The sequence below is a fragment of the Hemicordylus capensis genome, chromosome 4 (genome assembly GCF_027244095.1).
Source record: "Hemicordylus capensis ecotype Gifberg chromosome 4, rHemCap1.1.pri, whole genome shotgun sequence".
Classification (NCBI taxonomy): domain Eukaryota; kingdom Metazoa; phylum Chordata; class Lepidosauria; order Squamata; family Cordylidae; genus Hemicordylus; species Hemicordylus capensis.
This window is the reverse complement of record NC_069660.1, coordinates 218,938,194-218,955,693: the sequence shown is the minus strand read 5'-3', so window position 1 is coordinate 218,955,693 and position 17,500 is coordinate 218,938,194. Positions and strand designations below refer to the sequence as shown.

Below are 17,500 nucleotides of genomic sequence, written 5' to 3'. Positions count from 1 at the left end.
ATTAATAATCTGTCTTAATGATGTGTTTAGAAAACCAAAGAAACTCCATTTTTGTCTAGAAAATATCATTTTAACTTAAAGTAACCTAATCTAGCTCAGGGACATCACTGCTTCTCATGATTAACGTCATTATCTCTCTCCAGCTAAACTGTATCCATAAAACTTGCTAACACAGCTAAACTTCCCACTGCTAGAAAACAGGAACTAACCAAATAAGGACAATGAATCAGGTGTTCACATGCGTACTAAATACTTAGACCACCACACCATACCAGTGGGGATTTGAACCAGCAGACTCTGGCTTGCTAGTCAAGTCATGTCCATGCCTCAAAAAATCATCAGGGGGGTGAATACCAGCATGAGGCTATGCCTCTCATTCTGCCCCCCTGCTAACTGCTGCTGCCCCTCTCTTCTTTTCGTTTCAGCAAAAGGTCGTGACCTCTAATACTGCAGGACCTCAAGCTGATTGATGCAACATACACTGGCTGCATTATCTGAATTGTTGCAACAAACCAACTATGGTGGCTGTGCTTCGGCGACAAAAGTTTGTCACAAAAAGTAGTTCTACAGAATGCCTGCATTCTGGCCGATCAGAACCTTGATCGCATGAATCCAATTTAGTGTTAAGAAACATTTTTATAATGGCCTGTTCTGCCCTGGATGGCTCAAGAAATAGCAAAGAGATGAAAAACAGCTGCTCGCTGCCTATTTGCTCCTTTCAGTAACAGCACCATTCCAGTCTTCCTCCTAAGAGAAAGGAAGAGCTCTCCCCAAATTGTATACACAACCCCAAGTCCTGCCATACAGGGAGTGCAAGAGGTGATGATACTGGGAAGCCAGTCGCACCCTTTGAACAGTGACAAAATACATGAACACGAAGAGTGAAGCAAGATGGCTGCAGAACAAGCTGTAGATGGTAGAAAAATATTTTCAGAGAAGAATGCAGCACAGTAAAATAACAACAGTGGTAAAGGTATTAAAGTTCTGTGCCATTACTAGTCTGGCTGGAAATACTATTAATATACACATACACTTAAAATAAATATAAAGCAACACTAAAGCACATTTATTTTGCAGCGCTTTTTGTATACAAGCAGCTAACTTAATAATAGTAAATAATAACTTAGCCGAGAAAAGGATAAAAATCAGACAGATCTGAACTCCTGTTATAAGTTATGTTTCTCTAACGCTCCACATTTCTATTTCTTATCCCAAGAAACTGAAAATAATTGTGCCCTTTTCACATTTAGACATGGCTCCTCTTCTTTAGATTAAAGCTGAATCTAAATATGGCAACTGCAACCCACTAAGCAAGTGGGCTGTGTTGGTCTCAGCAAAGTTGTATATATTAATCTGCTTATGTTTCCAGCCTGCAACCTAGAACTTAATTTTAAAGAACTGTGAGTCACTTCCAGCTCTAAAATAAGAGTATACTGCCCAAGCCACTAACAAATAGTATCTTCCACATCCACAGATCCAGTAAAACACAAAAGTGGTTACATTTTCACAGAAGTACCACAAATATTTTTTTAAAGTGTTTTTGGGAGAGAGTTTTTGAACAATCTTGATTTGCTATAATAAATACATTTTGCAGCTATTGTAATTATTTTCAGGCAGCGTGATGCTTTCTAAATAAAAGTACGTTTTAGCTATAATAGACACTATTATTTGTATTATATTTATTATAGTAAATATCTAACGATGAACTGGATGTTTAAAATACATATGAGAAAACATGGGGTGAGAGACACCTTGGGACGTCTTGTTACATGAATGAGCCATGCAACAGACTAATGGTTACCAGGAAAGCTTTTCTAAAGACGCTTTCATATGTATATCACCACACTAACAATGCAGCCATTGTGGTCTGTTTTGTCAGAGACTTAGTTGGGGGTGGCGGGAGGTGGTAGCAGGGAAACACAGATTATTCATTTTAAATGTGGATTGCTGATACCATACCATGTGATAGCTGCTTTACATGTCATCACAATGATGCACATGATGGTTCAGATGGGATAGTTAACCACAGTAATAGCTAGCTTTGAATGCCACACGAGAGGTAGAAGAAGATATTCTAATGAAGGTTCAGCAACTCCCTAAAGTTTTATATTAATCCTGCACACACCATGAAGCTACAACAAAAGCCTGAAGACTTCATATTAGATCAAAAACTGCAGCACTCTTTAGTTGTGGGGTCTGATGTAAGGGACATCCATTACATCCTGCATAACTATGAAGAATGCCGCAAACAATACCACTACCATCTATGAACAAGATTCAGCATAAGTAAAGCACTTCTAAACCCATTAATTTCAACGGGAGAGTTAAGCATGCATTTGTGCCATTATAATCAGTTGGGCTTAAAAGCGCTTAAATTGGGCTGGCTTGTGCCCCATATTTTTTATCATTCAGCAAACCACTTAGCATACAATCAAGCCCTGCTATTAACTTCTTCTCTACAAAAGCAATAATATAAATGTGTTCTTGTAATTACCAGTTCAACCTTTTACTTAACAGGTCCATGCAACTGTATAGTTCTTTTCAGTTCTCTATATAATTTAAGATACTGTCCCAACTGCCCAAGCTTCATTCCTCTTTTCTTCCCTTCCTCCTGTTTGCTTCAGCTGAGGATTTATTTCACCTTATCTTCCTCCTCCCCCCAGGTCATTTAGGTTCTAGTAAGCAACAATTCCCTTTTTTAAAATATCCTTTAAAAATAAAACGGATATAAAATAAAATTTCCATTTAAATGCAAGAACGTAGCACTTCTACATAGAATATCTCCCTGCCATCACCAAGCCCACACATATACTTCTTCACAGTATTTATAGGAAATCCAAATAGGTAGCGATAACCTAGTAATTTATGTACACAATAGCCTTAGGTCATGTTTTGAGAGGGAGACATAACAAGTTTATGTTAAGATGTGGGGGGGGGGCATTTCTCATTATCTGGAAGCATATGAATAGCTGCAAATCTGATTTTCTAAGAAAAACACCACATTTAAATTCTGAAAATAAATTCACACAGCTTAATTTTATTATGAGCTAGCCAGGTTTTGACTTAGTTGGGACAAGTGTGCTTTGTAACACACCAGATCAGGAAATAGCCAAAAAAAAAAAAAAGCAGATAAAAGAGTGCTGTGTAAAACATACAAACAAAAAACTGAGGAATATCTTACAATCACTCCATCTCAGATATAACCTTATAAATACCACTATGGCAAAAACCACATACAATTCACCAAAGGCTCTCCTACATAAGACTAATGGAAATGAATGTCGAAGGTGTCAGAATGTCTTCCCAGGATGCCCAATTCCATGTTTGCCTCCCACGTGCAAAGTGGTGGCAAGGAGAGCACTTGCAGCCAAGTGACAGTCAAGAGGGGCTGCTTAATCCTTTTCTCACTTGCCAGTTTTCCTCTGTGGGTCCTCTCCAGACTTGGATTTTGCCACTTCCCTCCTCCAGGTCTGTGAGGCTTGGAAGGGAGAAGGGTTGTGCCTAGTGCCTAGGGAAGGCAGGACGCAGAAGCGGCCGCCATCCTCCCTGGCGGGTCATATATCCTGCTCAGCCAATGGGAGGTGGGCTGCACAGCCACTCTTTATGGAGAGTGAGCCTCCCCGTTTCATTCAGCCAACAGCATAGCATGAAGCAGGAGCTCCAGTGTGTTGCTCCCGGTTCTTTCGTTAGCTGCACTGAAGCATTGGCCAGCAGCCGTTCAGGGCCTATCAGCACTTTCACATGTTCACTGGCACGACCTCACATTTCTGGAGTTTTTTTTTCCTATAGTGGTCACGGTCCACATCTGAGCAGCAGAATTTGCTGACAGGACGATACAATTCTGGTGTGATAACATGACCAATGACCAGGTTAACAACTCCAGGAATTCTTGGAGCCCTCGAATTATGAACCTGGTTCGTAGGTTTACCTTACAGTGTTTGTGGCATAATATATTGTCACTTGCCATGTTCCTGGCATTGTAGATACATTATCTCAGATGCAGATGGAGCAGTTTCAAACCTTTGCCCTGGAGGCCTCACCCAAGGTCTTACCCAAGAACCTATGAAACTTTGGATGCTTGATGTAGAGCAGGCTATATATCAGTCTTTGGTGCCCATCATTAGGGCACGAGGCACATCAGCCATATGTGAGTTTAGTCTGTTATGGCTTTTCTTGCATTTACAGAATGTACGGCCCATTTCCGTCCCGCATTTGTTACAGTTTTGTATTGTGTTGCATGCATGGGACCTGTTCTCTAGTTCTATGGGAGTCTCCTTGCCAGTCTCACTTTTTAGTCTAAATTGTTGGACTGCAATGACTCTGATGATTTTAGGTTACGTAAAATGTTGGACGGCTGGGTGCATGTTTCTACCCCACCCCCAGTCCCTGATTCACATTCCCCTTTTTTGCCTCTGAACGTTGCAGATAAGTGTATGGGGTCGTCGCCCCAAGTTCTGACATTTCCAATTGGGTGTTGGAACATCAGGACATTGACCTTAAGGCTACTGAAGTTGTCATTCACATTCGCTCCTCCAAAACAGACCAGAGGGGTCAGGGTGCTTCTGTTTGCTTGGCATGGGGCCTTTCTCCTGAACGGTGTCTGGTGCATGCTATGAGCAGCTATCTTGCATTGAGGGGTGCCTCACAAGGGCTGATTAGACATGTCAATCTTTCCCTTTACACACTTTCAATTATTGGCGGTCTATGACCATGACTTTGGAATCCATTCATTTCAGATTGCGGCTGCATCTACTGCATCCTCATATCGATAAGGCATGTAAGAAGGTTAACTGGGAAGTGGGTAGGCAGCTTGTAGCAATGGGAGGTTGGGTCTTGCCTCACCCTGAGATTTCTCACCATTGTGAATCCTTGTACAGGGTGGATGGCATACATCTTTCAGACTCTGGGAACTACCTGTTTCGCAGGGACTTGTGGCAGGGTCTTCAAGACGTTTGGGGTTTGTGGAGAAAGGGGGGTAAACAGACATCCCCCCCCTTTTGCAGCAGGTGGGTGCAGGTTTAGGTAGGTAGGTTTACCTATTGATGTTTGTCTGGAGACACCATTTGGGTGATGAAGAACTCCACAGAACAACCCCTCAGGGTTTTGTTGCCTGGGGGATTGGAAATTGAACCCTTTGTGGCATTTCTTGAGGCACCCACTCAGAGTCTTGTGGCTCGTGAGCAGGGGTGGTGGTTAATCGATTGCCCCTCCAACACAGGTTACTGTGTGGTTGGGAGAAAGCCAGGAATTAAATTCTTGGCAACCTCCACACCCGGCCATTCACCCTGTAGTAGGAGGCAGTCCTTGCTAGGAGGCTGTTGCCTTCATGGGAGGAGTCCCCACACACTAGTTACGTTTACTTGTTGTTGTTCTGTCACAAGTTTGTTAATTAATAAAATGTGGCCTTAGATCATCCAAATATCTGTGTCCTGTCTTCCTTGGGTCTAAGTGCAATTAGTCAATTGGAGGGAAATGGTGGGGAGAGGGGTTGCAGAAAAAAGGCACCAGTCTGCTTGATGTAGACTGCTTCTCCCCACTGCTTCTCCCCAAATATATCCACAGCACAAATTTGTTTGTGCTTCTCCCCACTGCTTCTCCCCAAATATATCCACAGCACAAATTTGCACAGCAAGAGGCAGAACACAGAGTTAGGAATCTCATATTTGCCACCAAACACCTAGCCTTGGCCTAAGAAAGGGGTGTGGAATCTATTGTTGATTCTTTACATTATCAAACATCAATTTAAAACAAAAATCCAATATATAAAATGACATATCATCATTATAAGGATGACATTTTTTTAAAAAATGGCGACACACTTATAAGGTGGCAGATTAAAAACAACAACAACAACAACACCCAAATATCCCATACAAGTGCTGTGGCTCAGTGCCCAGCAAAGCTCTCCCATCCTAAATGGGTTTCGTCCCTCATGTACATCAATTTTTTTTTAATTGATTGATTGTTAAATGTGTATACTGCCTTTCATTAAAACAATCCTAAGGTGATTCACACAGAAAAATTAACACAAGACTATAAAAAATGACACAATTAAAATATTAAGCTAGAATATAAAATCATAGATCTGGCTAAAAAGATTTAAAATACAAGCACAATATAACCATACAAAATATAAAGCAGCAGCAGTAGATACAATCATATAAAAGCCTGAATAAAAAGCCAGGATTTAACATGCTTTCTAAAAACTGTGATGGAGACCGAGGAGCGAATAGCCACTGGGAGAGCATTCCAGAGTCTGGGAGCAGCAACAGAGAAGGCTCTGCCCCACGTACACGACAGTTGAGCCTCCCTCACTGTCAGCACCCGGAGCAGAGCCCCCTCAGATGACCTCGTCAAGTGGGCAGCAACCCTTGGGAGCAGGCGGTCCCTCAGGTATCCAGGGCCCAAACCATTAAGGGCTTTAAAAGTCAAAACCAGAACCTTGAATGGGACCCGGAAACAAACTGGCAGTCAGTGCAGTTCTTTCAAAATGGGTGTGATGTGATCCCAGAGGGCAGCTACAGATAAAATCCTAGCTGCCACATTTTGCACTAGCAGCAGTTTCTGAATATTTTTCAAGGGCAGCTCCGTGTAGAGCGCATTACAGTAATCCAGCCGTGACATGACTAAGGCGTGGGTAACTGTGGCCAGATTTGCCTTCTCGAGAAAGGCCATATCAATGGAAGAGAAATTCAAAAGCACCAAAGGATGCATATGAAGACCCCATCCTTGAAGTGAACCAAAGTAAAGGGAAGGTATACCTCTAGATCAGGGATTCTCAAACTTGGGTCCTCAGGTGTTATTGGACTTCAACTCCCATAATCCCCAGCCTCAGTGGCCTTTGGTTGGGGATTATGGGAGTTGAAGTCCAATAACACCTGAGGACCCAAGTTTGAGAATCACTGCTCTAGATCAAGCAGGGAAACCAATATGATATTCCACTTGTACGGGAGATTTTCTTGCACATTATTAACATATGTAGAATTCTAAACTGGAGTAGTAAGCTAGCAAGTTCAAATGATTGAGCAAGTCATATTCTCTTGAGCAAGTCACATTTTTCAAGTTCCCAGCACTTAGAAAATTGCAGTTTACCAATTAAAGTTTTTTTACTCCATTAACTCTTCTGCTTGCAACCATTTAAAATAAATAATCTGTATCTCAATTCTGGTAATACTTTCTAACCCTTAACTGAGAACACTTTCCCAGAACCAATTATTGCAAAACAACCAAAAAACATTTACTTTTGGAAGAATCATTAAACATATATTGCTCAGTTCAAAATGTACATTAATTTATTGTAATATAGCAATGCCATCAGAACCCAAAATCCTTTCACTGGCTAGCTTGAAGCTGACTTGATTTCCATGACACAGTTTAAATCTGCAGTCAATCAATCATGCCTGTTAATCAAGGAGTGCACTCAGCCCTACTGTTAAGAATTCTGGACAATTAATTCTTGGATGCCTCATATTCAACAAGCCATCCAAAAACAAAACTGAATGAATTAGTAGCCTTCATTCAAAACACACAACAATACTTACTTTTCTCTTCCCTTTTAAAGATGCTGGGGAGTTAGCATTAGAAAGAAAGTGAAGAAATTAGACACTTGCTTCTAGATGGAAGTTGAAGGCAGAATTGATACAGAAGTTTGTTAATTAAAAGAACTAAGAGTAGCTAGGAGGTTAGGAACTTTCATAAATGGATTGGAAGGAAAGGGATATCTTAAGCAGATCTTGGACATTTAAAACATACTCTTCACACAACCTGATACACAATCACAAAATGCCTTATCTAAATGATGGTGTTTTAGAAGTCACTGCTTTTGATTCCTACTACTTCACACTTGCCTACAGACTACATCTATGCATAAAACAATATAATGGCAATGATATACACATACTTCTGTTCTTCAAGCAAGTTTTTAGAGCATTGATAATGGTACTTGGACATTGAAACACATTTGCTCAATTTTGGAAGATCTGTCATTTATTTTATTCTCTTTTACGCATCTTTTACGCATCTAAAGAGGTCTTTAAGAAATTGCTACATCATTGCAAATATCAGACCTCTTGAACTCCAAACATTTGTAAAGAGTGCTGACAAAACAATAAAGGAAAAAAATAAAGCTTTGCTTATTCAAAAGAAAGGTCTTTGCAAGAGTTCAAGCACTGATGTTGCAGTTTTTGTCTTTTTTAAAGAGTTTAAGAAAATAGGTCCCTACAGCCCTGTGAAGCCTTAACACTCATTATGAAACCCAGTGGGTCCCAAAGCTCTTCTAAGGGGACCCACCATTGGAATTCCATCTTTGTTCGATACCCACTTAACCTAGAATTGAACTCTCTCCTTTCCCTTTATATCTTTGTGCTGCAAACCACCCAGGGCACACCACTAGCAGATCAGTGATCCATAAATAAAGTTCTCATGACCTGTTGGAAGGACATGGGTCTCTTTCTGGAGGCCACTGGTTTTAATCTCATACAACTTTTCTATTCAGTAAAAAGATCTTCTCTGCTAAAGCAATCTTGGAATTGAATTGTGTTTGGGAGCTTAAATGAAGGGTTTATTTTCCCAAGGAGGTTTTAGCATCACATATTTAAAAGCATACATTCCAGGTCTTAAAATACTGACCACACTTTCCACTTGATCTTCTCCACCTCTCTTGGATTAAAATACCAAATCCTATCCAAAATTTTACTCATGCATTCATAACTTGGATTTATCTGAGCCAAATCTAGAAAATAAGAAGAATGATACATCCCTTAAACTTTCATGAATTGGAACTAACATAAAACTTAAGCTACTCATAAACTACTAAAAAATGCAGGTGGGATTTACACCACTTCAGTATTCCTTAAATAAAGAATATTCTTATTACACAGGTAAAAATAGATGAAGCAGCCAGGCCAATTCAAGCACCACTCAGAATGGCAACAGAGTAATCTCTCAATTGGTTTAATAAACAAACTCTAAAGAATTAATGTGATTGCTGGAAAAAGCACTCACTTTACCAATATTCGGCAAGGAACACTGCCTTTGTCAGTGATCTATACTAGATGACTGTGCTATCATATCCTCAAAAATCAGCAAGAAAACACAAGTTAAGCTTTTCTTTTCATATAGTCTTCATAGCCCAAACTCTGGCTTGTGTATTAGAATCATGCAGGGCTATTTGCTTGTCAGGTATCTTTTTGCAGTTCACATCTGCTTCCTGGAGCACACCACCATCTATCCTGCATAGAATGACCTGTAGGCTGTGTTAGTGATGTTGCGGACAAAATACTTATCCTTTGGAAGCCAACGTCTATGGAGAAACAAGAGTTTGATATTTAACGCTTACTAAACACAGGCTAAGAAGACAACAAACGAGCTAACAGTATCTTATGCAAAGAGATGGAGAACCTCTCAGCTTGAATTTAAGTCATCAAGTGAGGAGGAGACAAACACAGTGACTCCACCTCCAAGCCAGTACACAGACACATTCAAATATACACAATCGTGTTTTAGATTAAGAGCAGAGACAATGAGATTGTTCTCAGGAGCAGCCAAGCCTGGTATCCACAAGGATCCCAGCGGTCCCGTGATGCCAAACCCAGCACAGAAGCCCGGCTCTTAGCCGAGGCGAAGGGCACAAACACACCTTTAACTCGGCTATCGGGATGATATTTGAACGCCTATGGGCACCTAGAGCTTGGCTTGGTGCACTGTGGGATACTTGGGATAACGAGTCCCGGCCTCTGTTGCTTCCCACTGCTCCCAGCAGCTCGGGTCATGTGGGTGCATGGCTTGTGCACAGCAGGGCTAAGAGTGGTCATCTGGATACCCCGCCCCCCCATGTGTGCGCAGTTGTGTGAATAGACCTAATGGGATAAATCCCAAGATGTGAGTGACAGGAGTATGGCTGAGGCAGCCTTTTCATCCCCTTCCCAATTGCTGACTTAAAAAAAAAGATCAAGACAGTCTCACCTCTCTCCAAGGTCAGACAACAGACAAAAAGGGCTCTGATTGGATAGGGTTTCAAGATCAGCAATGCCAGTCTTAATTCTCCCACGTCCTAATATTCATCTGTTCAAAAACTACACTCATCTGTCTTCCCTGGTAGTCAGAATCCTACTACTAATAACAAAATCTCACCCTGAACTTTTATAATACAAAAATTAATTTCATTGGATCTATAGCAGATAAAATACAATTTGCTTCAATTTCTATGGATTAGCTTTTTGATCTGTCTAGATTTAAAGCACTTGGAAAAAATGCTTTGCATTGCATAAGGGCTGCATCAGCAGTTTAATGGTGGCAAAGAAGCTGAGAATTGTTCCTTAGCAGCTGGACTTAATCTCCAATATTAAGAACTCCTTAACATTTCAATGGCAAAGCCAGCATGTCATTCTTAGCCCCTGAAATCTCAGGGCTCCTCATTAACAGTAGATTCTTGAAGGTCTGAGGCACAGAAGATACAGCAATGATATATATAAGTACAAGTAGCTCTCAAAATTACTCAAGGTTGTAACATTTTAAAATAAAAAGTAATACTCCTTCAGTCAAAAAAAAAAAAAGAGGAGGAGGAGCTCTAGCAGTAACTCAGAGAGTTCCTACAGGAATGGGGATGCAAAAATCCAGGTGCCCAGTCAGCACTGGGAATTTAGAATGGGCCTTCTGATTGGTCTCTTGGTTGCTGAAAAGGGCAGCCCAATTCACACATGCAATTAGTGGCCTAGTAACCACTTAAAATGTAGCTGAATTTTCATCCGAACAGCTTCCCCCATGGTTCTGGTGATTTTCACCAAAACACATTTTTTAAGGTGCTATGGGGAAGGGAGATTGTAAATCAAGGATTTACAATGGACATTCCTAAACTTACAATACTCATCCAAAGTGGGGGGAAGTGGGCTAGACTGGTACCCAGGAATAACTTAATACAGAACATACCCAGAAGTGCAGAGCACCACTAGTTAAGGGTTTGACAAATACCAGGTGCCAATGAGCCATCATGGTGCCTAGAAATTTAGGATATTCAGGAAGTAAAGCTATTTAATAAAATATTTGTCCCAGGCAGCGGTGCTTGTTTTAAGTATGTATGTTACTTGTAAAGAGGATAAACAAACCCATTTGCCCTTACCCTCCACAACATCTATCACTAAATCTGATAATTTTGTCAAGTGTCATTTTCTGGGCTCCTAAGTTTTGTGCTGACTCCTAGATTTTTAAAAAAATTGTCAAGGCCTGCACTGGCTGTAGTTGTCAGTGACCTACAGCTAAAATCACTTCAACACATTATCAGTGATCTATAGCCTATCCTGGACAATGAGACTTTCCTCTCATAGGTCTTGAATGGTAGGCAGACAGCTCATCTTAAAAGGCAACTCATCAGCATCAAGTTATACAACCTTGGTCGATAAAAATTGATTTTTATTTTTATTTTATTCAAATTGGATTTGTAAAATTTAAATTGGGTTTTAATGTTTTTAAGTTTTTCATTTGAAGAAAGACCTACCTCAGATATATCATGAATATTAATCATAACCTGTTTTATGAATGTTAACAGCAGTATATGGCAACGAGCAATAACAGACCTGATCAATCCTATTCTAGAGGTGGTGTACATGCAGCACATGCACGCGCATGCACACACACACACAGTCCCACCCATTTTCCTACCTTGCCCCACCCGCTATTCTCTAAAAGTGCAAAGTCAAAGAAGGTCAATAAATGAATAGAGGATTTGAGAGAATGGTGTAGATCTGAGGGAGGAGGAGGAGTCAAGGTACAAATGTAAGGGACAGGAGTGGAATAGAAAGTGAAAACAAAAGTGAACAGAACGTATTCATGCAGTCCTGAGGAAAGGTTTTCAGAGTGTATCCTCCATTGTAGAAGGGAAATGCCTATCATGGCAGCAGGTCGTAAAAGAGACCCCGTTTGGGAATATTTTAATAAAGTTCCTGTATCTGTGGATAAGACAGGCATGCGTGTGAAATGCAAACAGTGCAACAAAGAAATGCAAGGCCTGTTTGGCTGAATGAAACAGCATTATGAGATGTGTACACTTATTGTAGAGATCATTAGGAGGCTTGGTGCAGGGTGTAATAAATATGCTGAAGACACTCAGATCTATTTCTCCAAATCAATCTCATCAGGAACGGACATAACTTCCCTAAATGCCTGCCTAGAGGCGGTAATGGGATGGATTAAGGATAACAAACTGAAGTTGAACCCAAATAAGATAGAGGTGCAGACTGTGGAGGTTCGGGACCAGAGAGATGGTTTAGATATGCCTGTTCCGGATGGGTTACACTCCCCAGAAAGATGTGGTACATTGTTTGGGAGTGCTCCTGGATGCAAAACTCTCTCCAGTTTCTCAAATTGAGGCAGTGGCCAGGAGTACTTTTGACCAGCTTCAGTTACACCCATTTCTGGAGGTAAATGACCTTAAAACAGTGGTGCATATGCTGGTAACCTCCAGGCTCAACTACTGTAATGCACTCCACATGGGGCTGACTTGTACATATTCTGGAAACTACAATTGGTACAGAATGCAGCAGCCAGACTGGTCTCTGGAACAACCAAAAGGGAACGTATAACACCGATGTTAAAAGAATTGCACTGGCAGCTGATCCGTTTCCAAGCTAAATACAAAGTGCTGGTTATTACTATAAAGCCATCAATAGCTTGGGTACTGGGTACTTAAGAGAGCACTTTCTTTGTCATGAATTAACAACAACAACATTATTTGTTAGCCACCCCATAAGAAATTGTTTTCTGGGCAGCTCACAACACAGCACTAAAACATTGAATAAAAACAAATAACATGAAATCACAACAGACCCGGGGGGGGGGGCAGATACAAAATACAACACAAAACAATCTAAAAAACCTTTTTTAAAAATCTGTTTTAAATATCCAAGTTTAAAAACCCAAATTTAAAAGACCTGGGCGAATAAAAAGGTCTTTACCTGGCATCTAAAAGAACAAAGTGATGAAGCCAGGTGAACTTCACTGGGGACGGAGGCTGTTCCATAAACAGGGTGAAACCATCGAAAAGGACCTCTCCCTAGTAGCCCTCCACCTCACCTCATTTGTCAGAGGCACTCAGTGCAGGGCCTCCGAAGAAGATCTTAAGGCCTGTATCAGGACATACGGGGCAAGGCGCTCTCTCAGGTAACTTGGGCCCAGGACATTTAGGGCTTTAAAGGTTAAAAACAGCACTTTGAATTGGCCCCGGAAATGGACTGGGAGCCAGTGCAGCTGATGAAGCATTGGCGTAATATAATCAAAACATCCAGTCTCAGTTAATAATCTTGCAGCCCTATTTTGTACCAGCTGCAGTTTCCGGACTGTTTTCAGAGCCAGCCCCATTTATTTATTTATTTATTTATTTATTTATGTAGTAATCTAAATGAGAGGTTACCAGAGCATGAGTAACTGTGGCCAGGCTATCTTTACCCAAGTAAGGTTGCAGTTGGTGTATCAGCCAAAGCTGATAAAAAGCGCTCCGAGCCACAGAGACCATTTGAGCCTCTAGCAACTGTGCCAGATCGATGAGCACCCCCAAACTGCAATCTGGTCTTTCAGGGGGAGTGCAAACCCATCTAGAACAGGTTAGGGGTGTGCAAACAGGTTCGACGTTGAACCAGTTCAATCATTCGGGGTCCGAACCACCCCCTGTTCAGTCCGACCCCGGACCAAACACCCCCTGGCTGTTCAGGGGTTCACGAACGTTCACACACATTTTTCATGTTTTTTAAAAAAATGTTTTTAACCTTACCCCCCCTCAGGGGAGCTCTTGGAGGTGGTGGTGGGGTCCACAGAGGTTCCCCCTCCCCCCACCGGATCTCTTTATAGTCCCCTCCAGCCGTTTTGGCCGCTCTTCAGCCAGTTTTCAGCCTTCTCCTGGCGGCACTGTGGCCATTTCGGAGGTCGCACGCCTCTGCAATTTGCTTCTGTGTGGCCTAGGCTGCCACAACACCGGGAGATGGTCAAAAACCAGCCAAAGAGCGGCCGAACCAGCCAGAGGGGGGCTATAAAGAGAGCCGGCAGGGGCAGGGGGAACCTCCATGGACCCCCCCCACCCCGCCGCCTCCAGGAACTCCCCCAAGGGGGAGTAAGGTTTAAAAAATATGTTTTTCTTTTTAAAAAAAGTTCACAACCCCCCACACACACACACACACACTGGACCAGATCGAGCCAGTGGGGTTCGAGGGGGTGCTGGACAGAACTGGCCTGGTCAGGTTTGAGTCCGGTCCAGACTTGAACCAAATCGGGCCAGCCGGTTCTGTGCACATCCCTAGAACAGGTTGAACATCATTCACCCATGCAGAGGAACCACCTTCTATCTTGTCTAGAATGAGTCTCAACTTGTTCACCCTCATCCAATCGATTAGTGCAACAAGGCACTGATTCAGGACAGTCACCATGTCACCTGCATTGGATGAAAAAGAGGGATATAACTGAGTGTCATCTTCCTATTGATGACACCTCAGGTTGACCTCTCCCAGCAGTTTCATGTAGATGTTAAGCAGCATAGGGGAAAGAATGGAACCCTGTGGAACCTCAAAGCACAACTGCCAAGGGGTGAGTAGTAATCTCCCAGCACCACCTTTTGGAAACAGGCCTTGAGGTAGGAATTGAACCAACTCCAAGCAGCGCCTCCCACACCCAATTCGGCCAGCCTTTCCAAAAGGTATCAAAATGGTATCAAAAGCTGCTGAGAAGTCCAAGAGAATTAAAAGGGTTGCAATCCCCCCATCTCTCTCTCTCTCTCTGCACAGGTAATCCCACAGGGTGACCAAAGCAGTTTCTGTTCCAAAGCCTGGCCTGAAGCATGATTGGAATGGATCTAGAGAGCCCATTTCCTCCAAGAGTGTCTGGAGCTGGTCAGCCATTACATGCTCAAGCACCTCACTCAAGAAGGGCATATTGGCCACAGGCATACACTTGTTTACATCCTCTGGGTCAAGAATGGGTTTCTTTAGGAGTGGTTGAATAATAGCTTCCTTCGATGGAACTGGGACCACTCCCTCTCTCAATTAGGCATTTAGAACCTGCTACAACCAGATAAAAATTCCCTCCCCACTAGATTTAATAAGCCATGAAAGATAAGGGTCAAGAACATATGTGGTCAGCCAAACTCAACTAAATGCCTTGTCCACATCCTCAGGCACCAATAATTGAAACTCCTCCAGCAGGTACTACTCAGGACACCTCTTCCAATGACCCTGCATCAGCCAAAGAGTCCCTCATGGCAAATGTAAGCAAATTTACCCTCAAAGTGCTGTGCAAATATGTCACAGCACGCTACCGAGAGTTATAATACATCCTGCCCAGAGCCAGATTTCAAGAGGCTCCACACCACCCAGAAAAGCCCCACTGGACGACATTGAGAGGGTTCAATGGTGGATGAAAAACATTTCTTCTGTTCCATCACTGCCACAAAATAGGCTCGATAATGAGCTCTAACCTATGTTTGCTCAGAATCACACCGAGTTATCCTCCATTTGTGTTCCAGATGTCTCCCAGCTTGCTTCATCACCCTCTGCTCATGTGTATACCACAGTGCTGCATGGGCTCTGCTTTGAGGGAGAAGATGCTTGGGAGCGATTGTGTCAACTGCCTGAGCCATCTCTCCATTCCAGAGAGTAACTAGAGCTTTGACAGGAGTACCTGCCATACCAGCTGGAAAATCCCCCAGAGCCCTCAGGAATCCATTGGAGTCCATCAGTCTCCGGTGGCTACCTGTCAAAGTAAGAGCATAACTACAGCCCAGCTGGATCAGGCACAAGGCCCATCTAGTCCTGCATCCTGTTTCACACAGTGGCCCACCAAATGCCTCTGGAGAGCCCACAGGCAAGAGGTATGTGCGTGCCCTCTCTCCTGCTGTTGCTTCCCTGCAACTGGTATTGAGAGGCATCATGCCTCTGAAGCTGGAGGTGGCCAGCAGCACCAAACAAGTAGCCATTGATAGACCTGTCCACCATGAATCTGTCTAAGTCCCTTTTAACGCCATTCAAGCTGGTGGCCATCACTACCCATGGCAAAGAATTCCATAGATTAATTATGTGCTGTGTGAAAAAGTACTTCCTCTTGTCAGTCCTAAATTTCCTAACCTTCAGTTTCATGGGGTGACCCCTGGTTCTAGTGTTGTGAGAGAGGGAGAAAAATTTCTCTCTGTCCACTTTCTCCACTCCATGCATAATTTTATACACCTCAATTATGTTTCTCCCTAATCACCTCTTTTCCAAGCCCTAATTATGTTTCTCCCTAATCACCTTTTTCCCAAGCCCCAGATACTGTAGCCTAGACTCCTAAGGAAAGTGCTCCAGCCCCTGATCATCTTGGTTGCCCTCTTCTGCACCTTTTCCAGGTCTACAATATCCTTCTTAAGATACGGTGACCAAAGCTGTACGTAGTACTCCAGATGTGGCCACACCACAGATCTGTATAAGGGCATTATAATATTAGCATTTTTATTTTAAATCCCCTTCCTGATGATTCCTAGCATGGAATTAGCCTTTTTCACAGCTGCGGTGCACTGAGTTGACACTTTCAATTATCTGTCCACAATGACCCCAAGATTTCACTCCTGGTCAGTCAATGACAGCTCAGCTTACTCAAGAGCCTTTGGTGGGGAACGTTGTCAAAAGCTTTTTGAAAGTTTAAGTATACTATGTCAACCGGATCACATTTATCCACATGCTTGTTGACACTCTCAAAGAACTTGCAGAAATCACTCCTTGTGTTATTCCTAGCAGGAACTTAATTTTTTTCATGTATGCATCTACGGCGGCCAGAATAATATATGCACAGAAATGGAAGAGTAATGAACTGCCTTCAAAAGAAGACTGGTTGATAAAAACTTTGGAATATGCAGAGATGGAAAAACTTACAACATTGATAAGAGATCAAAGCCTAGAACGTTTCAAGGAAGACTGGAGACCTTTTTTGTTGTATTTAAAAAATTATTTTCCTACTGTTGATCTTACAGCAGGATTTGAAATTTGAAATGCAGGTTAGGTAGATTAATGGTTCTTTTTTATGCTAAAGGTTTAAATTTGTGTTTTTAATTAACATTATAATAAGGGTAAACTTTATAGTTGTTGTTTCACGAAGGGAGGTGCGCGGGAAGTCCATTCGTTTTTATTATGATTGTTAATGGTTACTATTGTTAAAAATTAATAAAAATTGAATTTGGAATGACACTCTCAAAGAACTCCAAAAGGTTAGCGAGGCAAGACTTTCCCTTACAGAAGCCATGCTGGTTCTCCTTCAACAAGGCCTATCTGCTTAACATTTGTGTCCTTAAGTATGTTTTCGATTAATTTACCCGGCACTGAAATTAAGCTGATCAGCTTTTAGTTTCCAGAAAGTAACTATCTCTGTTTGCTTTTAGGAAGATCCCCATGTGTTATCTCAGACTTTTAACTGAAATTAATTTTAAATGATCTCATGAAATTGTTTTAATTTTTATCCTGTGAAATTGTGTTTTTACTCTGTTTTATATTTGTTGTTT

General features: G+C 42.0%; 2 long non-coding RNA genes across 17 annotated transcripts in view; one reads left to right on the top strand and one right to left on the bottom strand.

Annotated features, from left to right (window-relative positions):
* The window catches only part of LOC128323521 (uncharacterized), a 50,036-nt gene extending 48,449 nt beyond the window's left edge, over positions 1–1,587 (top strand). The window contains exon 4 of the long non-coding RNA XR_008306328.1: positions 426–1,587. This is a non-coding gene — a long non-coding RNA (uncharacterized LOC128323521). The remainder of the gene's footprint in view (positions 1–425) is intronic.
* The window catches only part of LOC128323519 (uncharacterized), a 440,731-nt gene that overhangs the window by 400,481 nt on the left and 22,750 nt on the right, over positions 1–17,500 (bottom strand). The window lies entirely within an intron of this gene.